At 40.5% G+C, this 22,972-nt stretch overlaps 1 protein-coding gene across 3 annotated transcripts in view; it reads right to left on the bottom strand.

The window, feature by feature from the left end:
- Positions 1–22,972, bottom strand: part of si:ch211-51h4.2 — a 162,275-nt gene that overhangs the window by 65,680 nt on the left and 73,623 nt on the right. The window lies entirely within an intron of this gene.

Raw genomic sequence — 22,972 nt, 5'->3', positions numbered from 1 at the left:
ACGCCTGGGTGGCCTCGTCAGAGGTTATAGGAAATGCCTCAGAGGAACATGACCAAAAAAAGTGTTTTAACACCAAATGGTTTTGTGTCATGACCATAGAGACAGAGAGATGGGGAGATATACTATAAAATGTCTGAGACGCAGGGTGGAGGGAGGCTGAAGCCCTTGACCTGAATTTGCATACACGTGGATCACAGCTACAATCAGACTGATGCTTGCTATTAAAGGGGGAATGCATTGATCTTTCACTACTTCTACGTGATTAAATTGTTAAGATGTAAAATTCAGAGTGCTTTCATGTGAAATGCTGCATTCTAGAGAAACCTACAGAGTCTGAACTGTTCATGGAGGTGGCGACAGGAACCAGACACCTGAAGTGTCTCTACAAGGTATCTAATGATTTGGCTATGAATACAATGCTTCACAACTGAAACAGTGTGTTACAAAACTTTTGCTATAAGATCTTGGCCAATTTCTTAAAAAAAAATGCATTCATGGCAGAGAATCATACTCAGGCAAAATTGCTTTTCAGATTTAGCTCTATTTTACTACTGTCAATATTACACCTAAAACTCAGAAGACATGGGTAGGTTGTTTGCTACATAACATTATTATATTTGTCTTCCAGACATAGCAAACCATCATTCCTGTCACCGCTGTAAGGAAATCAATCACATTAGACCACAGATGACATTGTTTATGTCTCAGTGACTGAATTATGTCTTAAACCTGTCTCAACGTTAATGTATGTTAATATATTGCAAGTAATTACACATTTACACGTCTAAAGTTCTATTTGTCACAAAATGTTCTTACAATGTAAAAGGTTTTCCATGCGATGAAGACATCTGAAAAACTTTATTTGATACAAAAATTGAGCGTTTTTAGAAATCCTTTAAAATAAATTTGCTTTAAATTTACTGCTACATGAACACAGCATGGGTCACTGGAGGGGGAGAGTAAGAGAGAGTGAAAGACACAGCATGAGAATAAGTAGCTCTTGAGAAAAAGTTAACTAGCTATCATGTCACGATATGCATGTTAATATTCAATTTTCTGATAAGGAAATCGCAAGGTGATACACAACATGAATTCAATACAGTTCCATTTCATGCATAAAACAGTTCTGTTTAACACAATCCACCACATTCCTAAAATTGAAACCTCAAACAACAAAAACCTCCACTGCACAGCTATCAGAACTAGAAATAATGGTTTGGTTAACCTTCCTTGGATGGTTGATTAGCCAGGCTGCTTGAAATGATGAGGTGTCTCCACTGATTACAATAATATGGCCAAAGATTGGCAGGCTGAATTGTGACAGTGTGCCAACACATACCAGATACCTGTGCTAATATCTCAAATATGCTAGCTCATTTGTGAAGATTAGTTAGCCAGTTTTTCATTTGAATTTTCCATTCCACCTTAAATGGAGCAGCAGTTATATGTTACTGTGGCTCCATTTAAGGTAAAACAGAAATTTTTAATAAAAAGCTGGTGAATATTAAAAGTTGGTAAGCCAACTTCAGCCTCACAGAGAAAACTCCCCATAGGATACAAGCAGCTGTTAAGAACCAAATCTGAAGAAATAACTCTGAAGGAATGTTTACAGCTGCAGATTTGCACCTCTATTCAGTATAAGATGTACATTTCATCTGTATTCGGCAATAATTAATTATAATTAAGAATTTTGTTATTTATGTCTGTGTCTACTTCCCACCCCTGTTCTTTGCTGCTTGCCCCTTGCCTCAGGACCAAGGTTATTTTTTTGCTAATGAATGTGTATAACACACACATTCAGAATCTCTGCAACACATTTTGATGTGGGGTGTTTTGACAGTATCCCTATCATACCCACAGACAATCGCAGCAGTTAAATTTAAGACAGATATTAACTCACTCTGGTCTTACAAGGCCTTAGACGATATGTGAATAACTGGCATTTTTCTATCATGAATTAAGAGTTATGTTAAAATCATGTAACAAAATCAAAATTGGACATGATGTCAATACTTAGGAGATCAGACAATGTTTGTACCACATAGTTTCAAAAAGACATAATACTATAATTCACAATAGAGCTTAAACTATATCTATTACAACTTTTTTTGCTGGAAAGTTTAATAAAAAAGGCACAATGTGATGATACATAGACCCTGTGAACTAACAAGTTTTGGGATGAAGTGAAGATATGCTGCATCACAAGCCAATCTGGAGACTGAGAGTACTAAGCTCAGAAACTAATCTGAGTGGGGTTTTTAATTTTAATAATCAAGTTATATAAACATTAAACCAGTCCTTAAGTTGATTAACAGTTGTTTAGATGCTCAAGCAGGGGATGATCTAACTGGGAATCCGAGGTTATTCCAGGAATAGCAGAGGTACAGAAAAAAAAACATAACTCCTGAAAGGAGCATAGATGATCTTTAACTAAGATGTCATCCAATATATCAATACTCTTATTAGACCAAGAAGGGTAAACAAAAGATTTTAATGTATGTTTCATGTATATTTGAATGTATTTCAAAATAATTGAAAAAACTGTATACAAAGTTTGTATACAAAGTTTTGATATAACAACAACAAAATATCTGCATCAAATATATTCTTTACATCTGTGCATTTACTTATGAATTGAAAAGAAACTGAAAGAAAGATCAACTGTATGCATTAGTGGCAATAGCTGTGGGTCTAGAGTAGATATTAAAATATAGATCGCAGTCATCATGCGTCATCATGCATTAAAAGCCTTTACATGTTAGCACCTTTATGTTGGCGTTATCAGATATGCACAGAGCTCCAAAAGCATGTCTTTTCGCTGACAGGCTGACACTGCATTAGCCATGTGTTCCAGGGAGAGGTGGGCTCCTTCTGTTGTGTTAACCCCAATTCTCACTTTATGGAAGCTGACAGAAGATAGGCGAGCCCAGAGGAGCACAGCATTGAGGCTGCTCTTTATTTGGGTGGGATGACAGCCCACCTGTGCAGCTGCGCTTGCCATGTATTGGTGTCAGAACTGTGAGCGTGTTAATGGAATTTTGCAGTACCACGTGCCTGCAAGAGACTGACCTCCAAGATGAATAACAGGCTCCTCCGAAACACCTGGCCTGCTGCTCACCGCAGACACATGCAGAGACAAGAAATTACTCCTACTGAAGCTGAAATGACTCGCACCCAAACTCTTAAGTTCTCCATCTTCACCTTGCCTAGGTTCATTTTTACATTACTCTTTGTTTTTTATCATTTTTTTTCTGAACCTAGACAGTCTGTACCATTTTGCATTAGAGGTAGACAGCAAATGATGCAATATATCAGCTCAGGAATACCACGCAAATGTCTAGTGGGTACCCAGCCTAGAAAGTGCACTTTGAGGAAAATGACAGAATGCAAATAAGTCCACACTTTGCATTTAGTTTTCACTTGGGATGAGGCGACATGCTGTCCCCCCACTTTTCAAACATAATATTTGCCTCAACCCTCCCTACTTCCAAAGTGTGAGTTAAAGTGCTAAACGGTCTAGGGGTACTCTGGTACTCTGGCTGCCCAGTTCTTGGAATTGTGTTGACAGAAATAAGATTATAATATAGGATGATCCAAAATGGTAACTTTACAGGAGAAGGAAAAAAAACACAATTTACTTTTAATGTAAGTCAATGGAACCAGACATTTTTCCAAGTAATTTTGGGCCATTTCTTTCATTTAATTCATCATAAAATTTACAAATAGTGTAAATGGTAACAGGTATTTTCAAATTATGACTAAAACTAAAAAATGTCAAAAATGGAGATACAAGGTCCCAGGTGGACTTGCCTGTGACACCTCCCGAGGGAGGCATCCAGGAGGCATCCTAACCAGATGCCCGAACCACCTCAGCTGGCTCCAGTCCCTCCCGGATGACCAAACTTCTCACCCTATCTCTAAGGGAGTTTTTGCCTTGCGACGACTGAAGCCGCAGATCGCTTGGCCTGTCGATACCTGCCAGCTGCCTCTGGTGTCCCACAGGCCAACCATGCCCGGTAGGACTCCTTCTTCAGCTTGACGGCATCTCTCACCTGGGGTGTCCACCACCAGGTTCAAGGATTACCGCCCCGACAGGCACCAACTACCTTACGGCCACAGCTACAGTCAGCCGCTTCAACAATGGAGGAACGGAACATGGCCCATTCTGAGTCAATGTCCCCCACCTCCCCCGATATCTGGTCAAAGTTCTGACGGAGGTGTGAGTTGAAGATCAATCTGACAGGTTCTTCAGCCAGACGTTCCCAGCAAACCCTCACTATACATTTGGGCTTGCCTGGTCTGACCGGCATCTTCCCCCACCACCTGATCCAACTCACCACCAGGTGGTGATCAGTTGACAGCTCAGCTCCTCTCTTTACCTGAGTGTCCAAAACACATGGCTGCAAGTCCGATGACATGACTACAAAGTCAATCATTGAACTGCGGCCTAGGGTGTCCTGGTGCCATGTGCACTTATGGACATCCTTGTGTTCAAACATAGTGTTCGTGATGGACAAACTGTGGTTTGCACAGAAGTCCAAAAACTGAACACCACTCGGGTTCAGATCAGAGAGACCATTCCTCCCAATCACACACCTCCAGGTCTCACTGTCATTGCCACATGAGCGTTAAAGTCCCCCAGTAGGACAATAGAGTCTCCAGGAGGAGCACTTTCAAGCACCCTTCCCAAGGACTCTAAGAAGGCTGGGTACTCTGAACTGCTGTTCGGTGCATAAGCACAGGCAGCAGTCAGGACCCATTCCCTAACCCAAAGGCATAGGGAAGGTACCCTCTCGTCCACCGGAGAAAATCCCAACATACAGGCACCGAGTCGAGGGGCTATGAGAAAGCCCACACCTGCCTGCCGCCTCTCACCATGGGCAACTCCAGAAAAGAATAAAGTCCAGCCCCTCTCAAGGAGATTGGACCCAGAGCCCAAGCTGTGTGTTGAGGTGAGCCCGACTATATCTAGCCGGTATCTCTCAACCTCGCGCACCAACTTAGGCTCCTTCCCCGCCAGTGAGGTAACGTTCCAAGTTCAAAAAGCCAGTTTCAGTAACCGAGGATCAGAACGCCAAGGCCCATGCCTTCGGACACTTCCTGATCCACAAAGCACCGAACCCCTACTACAGCCCCCTCCCATTGGTGGTGGGTCGATGGGAGGGGGGACTCATGTAACTCCTTCGGGCTGGGCCCGGCCGGGCACCATGAGTAAATGCCCAGCCACCAGACGCTCGCTGGCGAGCCTCTCCCCCAGGCCTGGGTCCAAGGTGGGGCCCCGCTAACCCTGTTCCGGGCAGGGTACACAAGTCCTGTTTTTGTCTTTTCATAGGGGTTATTATGGATCACACTTTGTCTGACCTGTCACCTAGGACCAGTTTGCCACGGGAGACCCTACCAGGAGCTTTTGCTCCAGACAACATATTTCCTAGGATCATTCAATGGAGAGGTATATATATATATATATATATATATATATATATATATATATATATATATATATATATATATTACACTGCCCAAAAAAGTAAAGGGAGCACTGAAACAACATAATATAACTCCAAGTAAATCAAACTTCTGTGAAATTAAACTGTCCACTTAGGAAGCAACACTGATTCACAATCAATTTCAAATGCTGTTGTGCAAATGGAATAGACAACAGGTGGAAATTATTGGCAATTAGCAAGACACACTCAATAAAGGAGTGGTTCTGCAGTTTTCTGGCTGATGTTTTGGTCACTTTTGAATGTTGGTGGTGCTTTCACACTCATGGTAGCATGAGACAGACTCTACAACCCACACAAGTGGCTCAGGTAGTGCAGCTCATCCAGGATGGCACATCAATGTGAGCTGTGGCAAGAAGGTTTGCTGTGTCTGTCAGCGTAGTTTCCAGAGCCTGGAGGCGTACCAGTAGACAGGCCAGTACACCAGGAGATGTGGAGGAGGCCGCAGGAACCCAGCAGCAGGACCGCTACCTCCGCCGGAGGAGCACTGCCAGAGCCCTGCAAAATAACCTCCAGCAGGCCACAAATGTGAATGTGTCTGCACAAATGGTTAGAAACCGACTCCATGAGGATGGTATGAGGGCCCGACGTCCACAGATGGGGGTTGTGCTCACAGCCCAACACCGTGCAGGACACTTGGCATTTGCCAGAGAACACCAGGATTGGCAAATTCGTCACTGGTGCCCTGTGCTCTTCACAGATGAAAGCAGGTTCACACTGAGCACATGTGACAGATGTGACAGAGACGCCGTGGGGAGCGATCTGCTGCCTGCAGCATCCTTCAGCATGACAGGTTTGGCAGTGGGTCAGTAATGGTGTGGCATTTGTTTGGAGAGCCACACAGCCCTCCATGTGCTCGCCAGAGGTAGCCTGACTGCCATTAAGTACCAAGATGAGATCCTCAGACCCCTTGTGAGACCATATGCTGGTGCGGTTGGCCCTGGGATCCTCCTAATGCAGGACAATGCTAGACCTCATGTGGCTGGAGTGTGTCAGCAGTTCTTGCAAGATGAAGGCATTGAAGCTATGGACCGGCCCGCCCGTTCCCCAGACCTGAATCCGATTGAGCACATCTGGGACATCATGTCTCGCTCCATCCACCAACACCACGATGCACCACAGACTTTCCAGGAGTTGGCGGATGCTTTAGTCCAGATCTGGGAGGAGATCCCTCAGGAGACCATCCGCCACCTCATCAGGAGCATGCCCAGGCATTGTAGGGAGGTCATACAGGCACGTGGAGGCCACACACAATACTGAGTTGACTTGTTTTAAGGACATTACATCAAAGTTGGATCAGCCTGTAGTGTGTTTTTTCACTTTAATTTTGTGTGTGGATCCAAATCCAGGCCTCCATTGGTTAATAAATTATAAATTTGATTTCCATTGATGATTTTTGTGTGATTTTGTTGTCAGCACATTCAACTTTGTACAGAGTATTTAATGAGAATATTTCATTCATTCAGATCTAGGATGTGTTATTTGAGTGTTCCCTTTATTTTTTCAGGCAGTGTATATATATATATATATATATATATATATATATATATATATATATATATATATATACACATATATATACACACACATAATATAGACATAATATAGACTAGTAACAAGCTCTGAGAAGACATGCACCATAATGACTGAGAGCTACCACAGTGAAAAGTGGAAATGAAGAGGAAATTAGTTTGTTTAACTGTAGAACATAAAAAGATGAAACAAGAAGTAAATCATTTGATGGATAATCCATTATGTCAACACTTACTTCAATAACATGCATAACCAAATAAGGAGCGAAAAGTGTTAAGTACTACTTGAACTAGTTCTCAACTTGGATGTGAAGTAACATAATTTTACTACAGGGTGTATGTTTATAGCTGATTTGTACTGAAATCTCTGTAGTAAAGAGGTAAGAGTGGCTACTGGATTTACCATTCTTGTCACATTTACAGTGTTTCAAATGCAATGTTCACCAGCTCAAATGTAAAAAAGATGTCCAACATTTGATTTAATTATGATTTCCTTTACCATACACATCTGCCTAGCTGTCGTAAGTAGATGCAGTGTGTCATTATAATTTTATATTGCTATATAAGAGCAAACTTTTTAAAAATGTTTTTTACATCATTATAAAATAATTTTATTGTTCAAAGTAGGACAATATATACTGGTTTGATTTGGTTAAAAAAGGAAAGTAAATGTGTCTCCACACATAGGAAAAAGCAGGTAAAAAGCAATCATAATGCTTACTGATGGGGGAAAATTACTGACATGGCTAAAATCATTGAGAAAAATGGGTAACACTTATGTGTTCATGGCCAACTGGCAAGTTGAGACTTTGAAGAAGGAAAAATCCACTCGAGCCTTTCTCCAACTCCTAATTTTCTACTTGGAAAGTCAGAGTTTCTCAAGAGCTCACACCCCCCCACCCCAAGTTAAATTCAGCAAATAAACAGTAATTTTGCATTAAAATGTGCAGAAGTGTGTTCTCTGTAGAGGATGTGTAAACATATTTTCACTTTTCGTTGCACACAACTGTACATTCCCTTAGAAGAAATAAAGCACTAAGTAAGTTGCTCTTTCATGTGAATGTAAAAACCTTTTCAAGAGCTTCTTGTAAGTCGCTCTGGATAAGAGCGTCTGCTAAATGCTGTAAATGTAAATGTAAAGCTTTATACACACACACAACAGTAAAACATGCATTATGTTTATGTCAATGTCTGAAATTACAAGAGGTAGGGGATTCAGAGCTGGATAATTCCAAGTTGTCAGCTGTCAAGACTAATCTTTTCTGAATAACACTATAGTTAGATAATTTAACTATTATTTGGATTGATGTTAGTAGTTTCCATACCATTCCGTGCTTTTCCACTGAAATAAAAAGGAGCTGCTGCTCCAATGGTTATGCTAATTCTTGAAGTTAGCTACCTAATACCCATGGTAAGAACTGCTGCTATATTCTGTTATTATTATTATTATTATTAATAATAATATTAATAATAACATTAATAATAGTAATAGGGTATTACTACTATAAAATGCATCTAAAAGTGTTTGACGGTGTGAACTAAGGACATCAAAGAAAGAGGAAACAAGAAAGACAAACATAATTGCCAAACAAGAAAAATAGTGACAAAAAAGAGAATAATAAGAATATACTATTCTATACTCATCAAACTAAATTAAAGTACTATAAGTAACGAATAACGAATCAAATGAGAACACGTACATGTAAGGAAAATAAAGCCTACATTTTTTCCTAAAATGCTAAAGTGAAAAAAATTGGTTTTAACTGTTTTCTGATCAGTGACAGAAAATGCCTGACAAATATTTATTGGTTGTATGTTTCAGATCTTTAGTATATAAAACAAAAGGCTTCTTCACCACTGTTTTTAAGTTTTAGATGTGGAACTTGGAGAAGCTCAGCGCTGGATGATCTTAAGGCATGACTTGGAACAGTTTATCAGGCATCCAGAGATGTATGAAGGTGTGACTTTGCCAACAATAATGTGAGACTACTTAGATAGTATTCAGCTTCATTTTGTCCTCCCACTTCTGAAACCGAAACTACACCCTTGAGAGTGTGCACTGTGGCCTCTAACTTCTGAAATATTTTTGCACAATACACTGCAGGTTTGTGTCTCACAGAGAGGGTCTTACCATAAACGTGGTACTTTAGGATGACAACAATCTCTTTAAGTAAAGATTTTGCTTTCAAGACCCTGAAGAGAACCTGGATTATAGTGAAGGGGGATTCCATTAGGTTTATACAAGCTCCAGAGAGCTGAGAGAGACAAGGGAAGAAAGCAACAATAGCACTAGAAAAAAACAAAAAAAACAAAATACACCCGAGAGTGGCTTTCCACTTCCTCTTAAAAGGCCTCTGCGGCTGGTGTGATGGAGGCGATATGAAGCCAAGCCTGTGATTAGTCTGCTGCCCACTCACCACTGTCACAAATCTGGAGTGAGTGCTAAGAAATGAAGTGTAAAATGACACATTACCAAACAAAGAGAGAGTGTTCTCTCAAATCCCACAGCTCCATACAGAGTGTCCATCTACACTCTCTGCACTCCATCTATCTGCCTCATACCATCACTCTCCCTCCATTTCTCTTGTTTTGCAGCTTTTGGGGTGGGCTCTGGGAAGACGCAGCAATGAAAGCAGGCGCTGTCCTACAGGGCCTTAGCCCTGTTTGCTCATGTACCCATGTGCAGCTTCTGTACTTTCTTTACTCTGGGGAAGAGACTGAATGCAATTTCCTCAGCAATTTGCCATAGACGCACACACATACATGCACGAGTGCCACACACAAAATGCACAAAAGTGATGCAGGCGGAAAAACAGCACACGCGCTTACCCGTGCACATCTTTGGCACTTTCCAAGCAAAGCAAATCCCCTCTAAATGTACAGTGGGAGCACACTGTGGCTGCTTCTATCTCCGAATGCACACAGGGGCCGGAGGATGAACTGAGTGAATCCGTTACACTGGGGCTCAGGAGGGCCAAATAGGAGGAGTAGGACAGAGTGACGGCCAGCAGACTGATAAAAAGCCTGAGGAAGCCTCATTCATGCCCCCTTACACAGCTGTCTCGCCTTATCCTGCAGCTAACTTGTTATGGAGGGGTACGTTGTGATCCCCTCTACCCCCACCGTGCTCCTCCATAAGGGACCAAAAACATGACACAGGGCTTTGCTCCTGCTCTTAAGCCCAACAATAAAACACACACAGGAGGAAAAAACAAATGGGTTTTTTTTTTGGTCATTAGGCCAAAAGCTCCAGTGAAACAGCCAGATGACGAGGCTATGTGATTGGCTGGCCAAATACTGTCTGGCACTGAAAATGAATTAACACTCAAGAAATTTCAAAGTTATAAAAATATGTAACCAATGCAAAGTTAGCAAAACTGAATATTTAAAGGGGAATTCCACTGTCCTGTTATTAATGTACAATGTTGACAATAATAGAACAGTGGTAAAAACTGGAAAAGCTGTTTTCTTTACTGCCTGTGCATAACACCCTACATGTACCTCACGACTATTTATGAACTGATAAAAGACGCAAATCTTATCTTGAAACTATTATAAAACAATGCCTCAGTCATCAGGCAATGCATTTATAACCATTTCATGTAATAACTTTATATAAGGTAGCTTTAAGAAGCAATAAACAATCCAGGTGTCTGGTTCTTGTCACCATCACTGTTATGAACCATTCTGACTAAGTTTGTTTAAAACAACACATTTTACTACAAACCACTCTTAAGTTGTTAAGTTGCCACTCTTCGTTCACATCTTAATGGCTTAATAATGGTGACGTTTTGGGAAAAATATTATTACAACCACCAAAAAAAACAAACACTGGACAAGAAATATGTCTTTTCTGACTGACTGCATGTGCTGTATGGGAAAAATTTTTATAAACTTTATATTCTGTCAAACTATCCCTTCAAACAGGCTACAATACATGAAGCCCGCAATAGTGTTAATTAGAGCAAGGACACCTAAACCAGGCCATCTCTGGAAGGCCATCAGCTCTTGTATCTTGGCTGAAATTGACACAGCAGTCCTTCAGTTTCACAATAACTCAGACGCTGGTGTGGAGGCCTGCTGAAAATCACCCTGCTGACTGTATATAGCTGTATCCTTATGGCCATGGAAAGGGATTTATAGCTGCCAAGAAGCCACTCTCAAGCCACTGGCCAGATCAGAGTCCTCAGTATTACTGAATGAGTTCGGGATTACTTGGATCAAGACGAGCAGAAACTGCAACCATCTTCTAAGACTGAACTTTGGAGATGGGGGAAAAATATCCCTGAAAGCAAGTCTCTCAAAGAGAATGGAAATGGAGGACACACAAGACTAGAAGTCTTTCATTAAAATTCCATAAGGTCCAGTTGAAGAAAATTTCCTCAAGCAAAGATCCAGAACATCATAATGACTAACTTGAAAAAAGCAGAAACAGCAGCAGACCACAGCAGTCAGTGGAAAGATCTGTCGAATTCAATTTTCTCAACTGTTGCCATCAGCAGTGGGATAAACCAAATATTGATTTTATTTTTGGAAACATGGGTGCCGAATACTCCAGGTGTCCAGGTGTAATGGTTCATGTACAATAAAATCTAGCCACAGTCCACTGCTAGTCCAGTAATGCTCTCACCATGGCAATGCATGCTGCTATTGGTGATGTACCAACATTTATTACACCAACTGTGCTGTGAGGCCAACATGTAAATATAGCTCATGGTACACTGCTGGGAGACTTCTTTAACAATGACAGCATTCATAAAGAGTAGATAGAGACAGGCAAGGAAGATGTACTCAAACAATATTTACTGACAGTATAGCAATATTTCAACTCTCAGAGACCCTCTAGAGCTTGGCTAGTGACTCCTACTTTATTTGCTTTCTGTTATTGCTTCTCAAAGTCTATTTTTAGAGATGGAGAACAATTTCACTGCTGTAGGCTGTTTAGTGGTGAAAGGAACTTCATTTATTAACACAGATTAAATTGGTTACTGTACTTTACTGAAATATTTCCATTTTGGGCAACTTTTTACTTTCACAGCACTACATTTCAAAGTCAAATATCTTAACCTAACTTTGTTTAAATAGACCACAATATAGAAATATGTACACATATGCAGTTGTGACCGACACCTTTTTTCTGAATTTATACAAACATTTCATTTTATACTAAATTTGTTTTTTGCTAGTTTATGTTTATGAACAGAGACATACAGGTGCAATATGGTAAAGGAAATCCTGAGTTTAAACAGGTTTTTATTAAATTTAAACTTGTAGTTTGTAACTTACAAATAAATCTTAAACTGAAACTGCTCATTTGTAAAAAGTTATTTCAGAGCCACTTGGTTCTACCTGACGGAAACTGTTCACCTTCAGTGTTCTGTTCTTATGATAATTTTTATAGACATCAGTGTCAGACTCCATAGACATTCTATTTAAAGACTGGTTTACCAACAGAGACACTGGAGTATTTTCACGTCAAATGAGTTGATGATGCAAGAATCTTGTTATAAAAATGATAACAGGATATTAGTTTCATAATTAATCTTTTAGTACTTTTACTTTTGATACTTAAGAACATTTGAAGGCAAATACTTTGTACTTTTACTCAAGTGGAGGCCTAAAGGGAGGAACTTCAACTTTTACTGGAGTAATATTTTACCTTGAGTATCTCTATTTTAACTCAAGTACATGGTTTGTGTACTACGTCCACCATTTGCAGCCTTAGTAAACCGAGCATTAATTTCAGGTGCACTGCGGGTACACACTGCCGCCACGTCAAAACGCATTTTCGCGGTGTCTTCTCAAATACAGCCCACAGCGTCCCTCCCAAATGAGAGCTTTTGCCGCCACGTAACTCTATCCTTGATATTTTATTAATAAAGCTTCACCAAAGGTGTTGAGTGGAGAGTGTGGATGAGGGGTCCTAGGGGAGGTGGAGTGCAGCAGGCTGCTGAAAGCCCAGTGGACAGCCTGGTCTCCAGACATTGATCTGTTTGGAGTAGGCAGCCTGTATCAGGGGATGACCCACAGCTGCTATGCCAGCTTCAGAGGCAGGAAAAAATCAATGGCAGATAAGGCGCAAGCATAACACAGTGATCTACATTTTCAGCAGCTCGCAGAAAATACACACATGCACTCACTCACTGATATATCAACCATACTGTATGTCCTATGCCAGCTGTGATCAGTATCTACTCTAAAGCCTGGTAAGTAAAAAACAAAATTCAGAGCCTTCACAATTCATCTGTTGTAGTCTCAATGCAGCCACAAGGTTTGTATAAAGAAACATGCACTGTATGCTACATTATCTATTTTGCTAACACCTGCTTTTTGCTGCTCCACAATCTATCACAGAGCCCACTGCAGTCCCACTGCAGGCTCCATATTCCAGAAATACCAGAACGCAGCCTTATAATTCACCTCTAATTCCTGCAATATTGCAATAAACATTTTTATTATTTAATGTTTATCTATTTTATTGCTTTGGTCATGAAAGTTTAACCTATTGAGTAAGACAGATGGTGGAATTGTGCGCTATAAGCAGAGCCAGAAACTTTATTTTAAGCTTTTCTCAAGTAGGTTTTTTCCCCACTACAGTCATTTTGCTAATTCATATGATTTATTACAAAGAAGGATCTTACAAATGTACAAATTACAGTTGACAAAGTTAATATAGAATTTGCCGCTTGATAATTAGTCTCTGGTAAGGACATTAAACTGGAAACAACAACAGCAACAAACAACTCATGATTTCCTGACGATGACGCATGCAGGCCATTAGAGAGAGAGACTTCAGCAAATGAGGAGAGAAGGGGTCCTAAATTTAATTAATAAATCTGTTCTGTACCAAAGGAAGATAATCCATCAGAAATGAAAGTCATGCAGGCTCTCATCAGCCGGGCAACGTCTCAGCAGGGCGCTCTGTCTGAAGGGCCAGGACAGAAACAGGCCTGGCGACAGATCTGTTTCGCCAAACTATTTCCATCCCTGCTTCACCGAGGCTCCTGTAAAGATTCAATTTATGGCCAAACTCACAAAAAAGTCTGAGAGTATTATTCATGGTCAGCCAACACCAGTACCCAGTAGCCATTCATAAGCTCAATGTCAGCAACAGGGTGACATTCCTGTCGTTTCTACAAATGCAGCAGATTTTGGGGGTTCAGCTTACCTATTACATTACATAAATACAGGCTGACAGCAAATTTCTCATTAATTTGAGACACCACACTGTCCAATGCTGAAGATAAACAGATGCTGGAAAATGCGGAACTGTACAGCATAATAATACAACATATATTGTATAGACTCACCAGCCAGTTTTATGATTAGGTATGAGCCCAGAGCTCAAAGTTATTAAATAAATAAATGTGTTAAATAAAAATATTACATTAAATACACGTGTATCTGTCAAGAAGCAATTACTAAGAAATTTAAATAGATAAAAAAGAATAACACCTGCAAATCAAATAACATTGAGATTTCTTTGAAAAACTGAAAGCAAGACTCCTGAAAAGTACGAAATATTAAAAGCAAGGTTGGACATACTAAATACTTAAAATGCAACATTATATTTAGCTGTTGCACATAATGGGCATTTCAAATTAGATTAAAGAAATGAAAAGGTGGTCTCTGATGTACAAGAGAGACCAAAGCCGTCTCTACTTCCTGAGGAGGCTGAGGTCTTCTGGTGTCTGCACAAAGCTCTTATGGACATTCTACCAGTCTGTTGTTGTGGGTGCTGTATTCTATGCTGTTGTGTGCTGAGGCAGCAGCATTATCTAAAGTGCTCTGAACAAAATAAACTTAATAGGAAGTTTGGCTCTATTGTAGGAGTCAAGCTGGACTCTTTGGAGGTTGTGACAGAACAGAGGACGCTCAATAAGCTGTTAGCCATATTGGACAACACTTTACAGCTCCTGCTTGCTACAATGGATAAACAGAGAAGCACATTCAGTGGCAGACTGGTATAGCTGTGCTATGTTAAAGAGCTCTGTGTGAGATCTTTCTTACCCACCGCTATATGACTCTACAATGAGCCTCTTTACTGTACATACGGTACTGATCTCCTGCTGTCTGAACTGTGCTGAACCTCACCACTATATCACCTCTCCTGTTAATACACATTTTGCAATATATCATAACTACTCCTGTAATGACACTCCCTGTGCACAGATGGATGGACAGATGGACAGACGGATGGTCGGATGGCCAATACTTCACCTGTGTTGTGGAAATGATTGGAGCTATTTCCACTATTGTGTGAATAGCACTGATCTAGTATGATTCCTCAAGCTTAAATTATGCTAGCATCTACTTTTGTCTTTCACACGTCTTTCATCCGTACAAACACACAAAAGCATGTTGATTTTGTTTCTTAAGGTTTATTAAGGTGAGAAAAGAGAACATTGGATATGCTTACAGCACCTGTACAGTACACCTGAAATACACCAACAAACGTGTTAAGACTTGTCAAAGACATGACAGCACCCTTTAGTTTAGTACTGTCAGCCTGTCTGTGCTCAATGTCCTTGGAAATCAACTCAGTAATGGAGGAGATTGATTTTAGATTGCCTTGACAGTGTAGACTTGGGCTGGCATTTCGGTACAGTTAAACCTCTAGCGGATGAATGAGGTTAAAGCACAGTACCGCTAACAAAGAGTTGAGTCGATACGCTGCCTAAACAGAACCATGCTCTCTTTCTTTTCTCCTGGCAGACACCAACAGAAAACAGCATTAGATTGTATTACTCTTGTTTACGCCTGGAGTGTGTGGTGTGTATGCTGCTGGAAGTGATGCTATCGGAGGGAGGAAAAGGCAGTTTGTCTGCGGTTCTCCACTGGCAGACATCTGAGGCTCAGCCACAGCTCAGGCGAACAGTAGCCAGACTTAATTGCCATGGCTCAAAGCTCAAAGCTCTTAGCTCTGAGTCGACAGGGTGACATTTACATGCCTCGCAAGACATCGTTGATTCTGTGTTTATGAAATACAAGAGTAGATGAGATTTCGCCAGCTATCGTGTGACACACACACGCCAAAGCTTCCTCTGATTAGAGAAATACTGTCATTCGGCAGAGCGCTGGATTCAGGGCGTTGTGCACCTATGAATTGTCCTGATGAGATTACAATTATAGATCTATACTTCTCTGCTGTGCTGTGGAGTTGGAGAGGATGCAAGCGATGCCTGATTAATAACAAATGAATTAACAAATAAATAAACACATACATATCATTACCACAACCAGATGGGATTTTGTAGGGAAACTGAGACTTTGAAGCATATAGCCAAAAACAAACATAGACAGAAATGACATGAACTACAAAATTGTGTGATTAATGGTATTCATGGCACATTAAATGAGAAGATTAGGTAACAGGAGAACATTTACGGCATTTGGCTGATGCTCTTATCCAGAGCGACTTACAATTTGATCATTATACATAGGTAGGCTAAGGTTGTGTTAGGAGTCTTGCCCAAGGACCCTTATTGGTATAGTGTAGGGTACTTGCCCTGGTGGGGGATTGAACCCCAGTCTACAGCATAGAAGGCAAAGGTGTTAACCACTACACTAACCAACCACCAGGACAGAACAGGAGAACACTTTAAGAACAGGCTCCCAAACTGGAGTTCAAAAATTTGTTAAAAGATATAAAGGAAATGGGACTCCTAAACAGCTGTGGAAGACCTGGGAGACCACCAAAACTGCCAAGTGTCTAAACAGTACTTAAAGATAAAGGAGACAAATCAAGCTCCATTCTTGCTTCAGATATAAAAACAACCCACAGGTGTCCGTCCTTCTACTGTGAGGAGACAACTCAATGCTATGGGTCTAAAAGGATGTGCAGCTGTTAAACAAAATCAAATGAAAAATCTGCGTTGTTCTAAGAAGACTGGTCACCCCACAGTCCAGACCTCAACATCACTGAATGTGTTTGGGATTTCTTGGATGACGAGAAGCAGAAAATGCAACCAACTTCTAAGACTTTGGAGGTGACAATTTCTTTGAAAAATGAAAAGCAAATATCTCAAAAAGAGCTGAAGCTATAATAAAAGCAAAGCTGTTAAAATGGTTACTGTTTTTTTTTTTCACTATAAATGAAGGGTGTTTTTTTTACTTTTGCCCCATTCTTCTTCTTCTTCTTCTTCCGGCTGTTCCCTTTAAGGGGTCGCCACAGCGGATCATCTGTCTCCATCTTGACCTATCCACTGCCTCCTCTACTTTCACACCAACCATCTCCATATCCACCTTTACTACATCCATAAACCTTCTCTGAGGTCTACCTCTTCTCCTTCCACCCGGCAGCTCCATCTCCAACATTCTTTGACCAATATATCCACTATTCCTCCTAAACACATGTCCAAACCATCTCAACCTGGCCTCTCTGGCTTTATCTCCAAACTGCTCCACCTTCACTGTCCCTCTGATCTGCTCATTTCTAATCTTCTCCATCTTTGTCACTCCCTACGAAAATCTCAGCATCTTCATCTCCGCCACCTCCAGCTCAGCCTCCTGTCTTTTAGACGGAGCCACAGTCTCCAAACCATACATCATAGCAGGACGCACTACTGTCTTGTAAACCTTCCCTTTCACTCTTGCTGTTGTCCTTCTGTCACACATCACCACAGCCCTGACACCCGTCTCCACCTACTCCATCCTGCCTGCACCCTCTTCTTCACTTCTTTTCTACACTGTCCATTGCTCTGGATGGGTGACCCAAGATATTTGAAGTCATCCACCTTTACGACCTCTACTCCTTGCATCTTCACCTTTCCACCTGCCTCCCTCTCATTCACACACATGTATTCCGTCTTGTCTCTACTGACCTTCATTCCTCTCCTCTCCAGTGCAAACCTCCACCTCTCCAGATTCTCTTCCACCTGCTCTCTACTCTCACCACAAATTACAATGTCATCTGCAAACATCATGGTCCATGGAGCCTCCTTCCTGACCTCATCTGTCAACCTGTCCATCACCATTGCAAACAAGAAGGGGCTCAAAGCTGATCCCTGATGTAACCCTACCTTCACCTTGAAACCATTTGTCACTCCAACTGCACACCTCACCACTGTCTCACTGTCCTCATACATGTCCTGCACCACCCTAACATACTTTTCAGCTACACCTGACTTCCTCATACAGTACCACAGTTCCTGTCTTGGCACCCTATCATATGCCTTCTCTAGATCCACAAAGACACAATGTAGCTCCTTCTGACCTTCTCTCTACTTTTCTACCAACACAACGCAAAAATTGCTGGGCATGAAACCAAACTGCTGCTCACTGTTCTGAACCTCTCGCCTTAGCCTTGCTTCAACAACTCTTTCCCATACCTTCATGGTGTGGCTCATCAACTTTATATCTCTGTAGTTACTGCAGCTCTGCACATCACCCTTGTTCTTAAAAATGGGGACCAGTACACTACTTTTGCCCCATTATTACAATATATAAACATAAAGTGCATATTTTTAAAGTGCTCATGTCCATTCACTTTATTAAAATTCCTTCCTTATCACTTCACTCATAAGCCACTCATAAACATGATTGTTCTACAACTCACTGGAGTCCATCAATTGCTGGGTTAAAAGTGGATCACCGCAAAAAACTATCCAGCCAAATATTTGTCAATGAATTCTTTCATACAAAATGCTATCTGTTTTAGCTACTATTCTTATACCATCACCAGAGAGGTAGGTTTGTTTTGATGCTCAATATGACCAATAAATACATATAAAAATGGTCATTTGAATAATATGTAAAATGACCGACCAAAAACCGTCACTGTTGTGCCATGTGTAGAAATGTATGAATGTCAGATGGGAAAAAACTGGTACATTTGTCAGCAAATACACAACATTATATTGTTTACTGGATAAAATGCCACATGATGGCTAATAAACTGTGCATAGTAACAGGTGGACTAGTCTCTAAGAGTGCACACATACCTTATTTTGCAAGGAGATCTTACAAAGTATGTAATTCTAGGAAAGGGAACAGTGTGTGTGTGTGTGTGTGTGTGTGTGTGTGTGTGTGTGTGTGTGTGTGTGTGTGTGTGTATTACAGGGCTTCCTTTTGCTCTCAAAACAGCCCCAATTCTCTGTGGTATGGATTCCACAAGATATTGGAAACATTCCCTTGTGATTTTGGTCCATGCTGACATGGTATGAAAATCCCAGGAGGTCAACAGATGCAGAAATACTCAAACCAGTCTGTCTGGCACGAACAACCATGCCACAGTCAAAATTAGTGAGATCATACTTTTTTCTCATTGTGTTGGCTGATATAAAAAATAACTGTGCAGCCTTCTTTTGCAAAGATAAAAGCTCTGAGTTTTTTCCTACAATGTTTAATGACACTGGAGAACCAATTGCAAAAGATCTGAGACCATTCCTCCATACAGAACCTCTCCAGATCCTTCAGATTCTGAGGTCCACACTGTGGACTCTCCTCTTCAGCTCTTCCCACAGGTTTTCTATGGGGTTTAGGTCAAGGGACTGGAATTGCCATGGCAAAACCTTAATGTAACATTTTTGTGTTGATTGAAGTGTGCTTTGGATCCTTGTTCTGCTGGAAGATCCAAACCATGTCTCACTTTAAGCTTCCTGGTTTTGATTGTATTTCGGCTGGTACTTGATGTCAGTGATGAGATGTATCCGAATAAACTGTCCAGGGCCTTTAGAAGAGAAAAAGCCCTGCAGGGTCACAGATCCACCACTATACTTCACAGTGGGGATGAAGTACTTGCCTGCACGGCTGTCTTTGTGTCCACGGGTAAACTCACCTCTGATGTTTATTGCCAAAACCTCTATTCTGGTCTCATCTGACTATAGAACATGGTCCCACTGAAAGTTCTAGTAACATCTGGCAAACTATAGGAGTGTGTTGGGCCTTGACTAGGCTGAGGCTTTCTTGCAGCAACCCCTTCAAACAACTTGTGGTTATATAGGTGGTGTTTGATTTTGGTTTCTGAGAAGTTGTGGCCCCGAGGACAAATTAATATCTGTAATTGCTCATGTTTCATACTTTTTCTTTGTCCACTCAAACCATCCTCCTCACTGTGCAAGGGATCACTATAGACAAATATCCTCTTACTGACAGATTCTTAACATCTCCAGTTGGTTTAAGCTTCTTAATTATTGACCTGATAGTGGAAATTTCAATCAAGCATTTCAAATGTTTAGCTATTTTCTTCTTGAATTTGTAGCTCAACAACGTTTTGTTGTACATCATCGCCATTTTCTCTGGTCTTTCTTATGATGATAGGTGAACTAAAAACATAATTTGATTGGGAATATAGCTCAGTTAGATTTCACTTTTAAGAATTTCTAGGAGGGCCAAGAATGGCAGCACTCATAGGTTTATGAAAAACATTCATATTTATATGACAAGATTTATATTTATATATACACTGCCGTTCACCATATATATAAATATAAATTCCATTCATTATACCTTAAATATACCTTAGACTTAAATAAGAATAAAAAAGGACAGGTAATTAAGAATATTTTATTCTTAATTATAAATATACCTTATTTTGCTCCTGATTACCAGGGATGTCAATATTTGTGGAGGGCACTGTATATATTATGAATTATGTTTATATGAATTATACATGGTTATAGTTTTATTTGGCTGTTATTATATGTTCTAGAATAGCAATATGTTCTCCACACAATGTCAGCATAAGGAGTAATGCGTCAGGGTGATTTGTTCATTCTTCTATTTCTTTATGATTATATGTCACAACCTACAGTACAACAAGATGCAAATGTAAGGGTAAACAATCAACATGTTTAAAATAATATCCATCAATTTCTAACAGCACTGCTGTAATGGCCAGCAAGCTTGAGGAGGCATGTCCTGACATCACTGCCTCTAACTCATTGACGCACTGATTATCCCTATGAGAATGAGGGCTACAGACAGTCAGGGTGTTTTTCTCTAAATCAAAATCTGCAAATTTAACATCTGTCCTGAACTATGGATCCATTTTTAAATACATTATTCTGTCCCACTTTATTTAAACAGCCTCCAAAAGATTATCTACAGATGTTCAAATGATTAAGAAGCTGTTGATGCTGAAAAGTGGTAGGGTTAGGATTAGAGCCATTGTTAGGTTTAGAACCATTGTGAGGATTAGGGTTAGGTTTTGGATGACAATTAGGGTTAAGAACTAGGACCAGGGTCAGGGCAAATGAAGGTGAACTGAGTAGATACTTGTAAGTTAAATGCAAGATAAGCCACCCATCCTTTCATTCTTATGTTTATACAAGCAAATGCTTCAGATTCAATCTGTATAATTTTGTTCATGTTTAATCATGCATGAGCAAAGCTTAAGGATTAGTGAAGAACCTTCAATGAATATCCCTACATTCTACTAAAGAGAGGTCTTAGAAAGTGCTAGACCTCATGACTTCTACAATAAATACTGAATCTGGCATGTTGAGTGGAGGAGAGCCAAAAACTAGTTGGTTATTAGTGCTGTAAGTCCAGCCCTACATGATGAAACTTTTGTAACTTTAGTTGCTTTAAACTTAAATTTCAGTGCATTGCATAATCCAAACCTCTGCAACTCACGTGAAACCTGTTAGATTCTCAGCCACAAGAGCTGCAACTAACTCAACTTTGTGAAACAAGTTTCATGAAAATGGACACCCTATTGACAAGAAGATAAACAGAATGGTCTCTCGGACAGTTGAGAAGGCGTGAGGCAGACAGCATTCCTGATCGTGCAAACCTTGACAGACAATATTGCTTATTACTAATTCACTTACTTTACATGACAGCTGTTTTGCCAGCATTTTCTTTATTTACTTGTTTTCAGCACAATAATATTAATGCACTTAGCATGATACCATATAAAAATACTAGCTAATATCTTGCTAACCAATGGAATAAATGCATGTGTTACTCATAACTATCAACATGTAACAGTATGTCATTATTTAGCAGTGTTTAATGCAGGAACCGTCATGCTATTTATATGATTAGAATTGCAATGCCATGTTGGTATAATAAAATTTAAACTTACACCGGCCATAACATTATGAGCACCTCCTTGTTTCTATGCTCATTTTTATCAGTTCCACTTACTGTACAGGTGCACTTTGTAGTTCCTACAGTTACAGACTGTAGTCCAACTGTTTCTCTGCATACTTTGTTAGCCTCCTTTTACCCTGTTCTTCAGTGGTCAGGACCCCCATGGACCTGCAGGTACTGGTGTGGTGGTGGTGTGTTAGTGTGTGCTGTGATGGTCTGAGTGGATCAGACACAGTAGTGCTGCTGGAGTTTTAAACACCTCAGCTGGACTGAGAATAGTTCACCAACCAAAAAACCAATAAACAGCGTCCTGTGGGCAGTGTCCTGTGACCACTGACGACGGACTAGAGGATGACCAACATAAACTGTGCAGCAGCAGATGAGCTATCGTCTCTGACTTTACATCTCCAAGGTGGACTGACAAGGTAGGAGTGTCTAATAGAGTGGACAGTGAGTGGACACAGTGTTTAAAAACTCCAGCAGCACTGCTGTGTCTGATTCGTTCAGACCAGTGTGACACACACTAACACACCACCACCACGTATCACTACAGTGCTGATAATGACCCACCACCCACATAGTACCTGCTATGTGAGGGTCCATGGGGGTCCTGAACACTGAAGAACAGGGTAAAATGGGGCTAACAACAACTGTAATTGTAGAACTACAAAGTGCACCTATATAGTAAGTGGAGCTGATAAAATGGACAATGAGCATAGAAACAAGGAGGTGGTCATGATGTTAAGCCTGGTCAGTACTTAAATATAAAGCCTTACACTGAATGTTTCTGGAGAAGCCTGTTAACACCCATTGTGTTGGTCAGTCTATATTTAGTAATCAAACAAAACTGCATTTTTACCTAGGTTATGTTTAATATAGTTTCAGACTTCACATACA

Source organism: Pygocentrus nattereri, chromosome 15, assembly GCF_015220715.1.
Source record: "Pygocentrus nattereri isolate fPygNat1 chromosome 15, fPygNat1.pri, whole genome shotgun sequence".
Lineage (NCBI taxonomy): Eukaryota > Metazoa > Chordata > Actinopteri > Characiformes > Serrasalmidae > Pygocentrus > Pygocentrus nattereri.
Note: the sequence above shows the minus strand (reverse complement) of the source record. Positions and strands in the feature narration are given on the sequence as shown.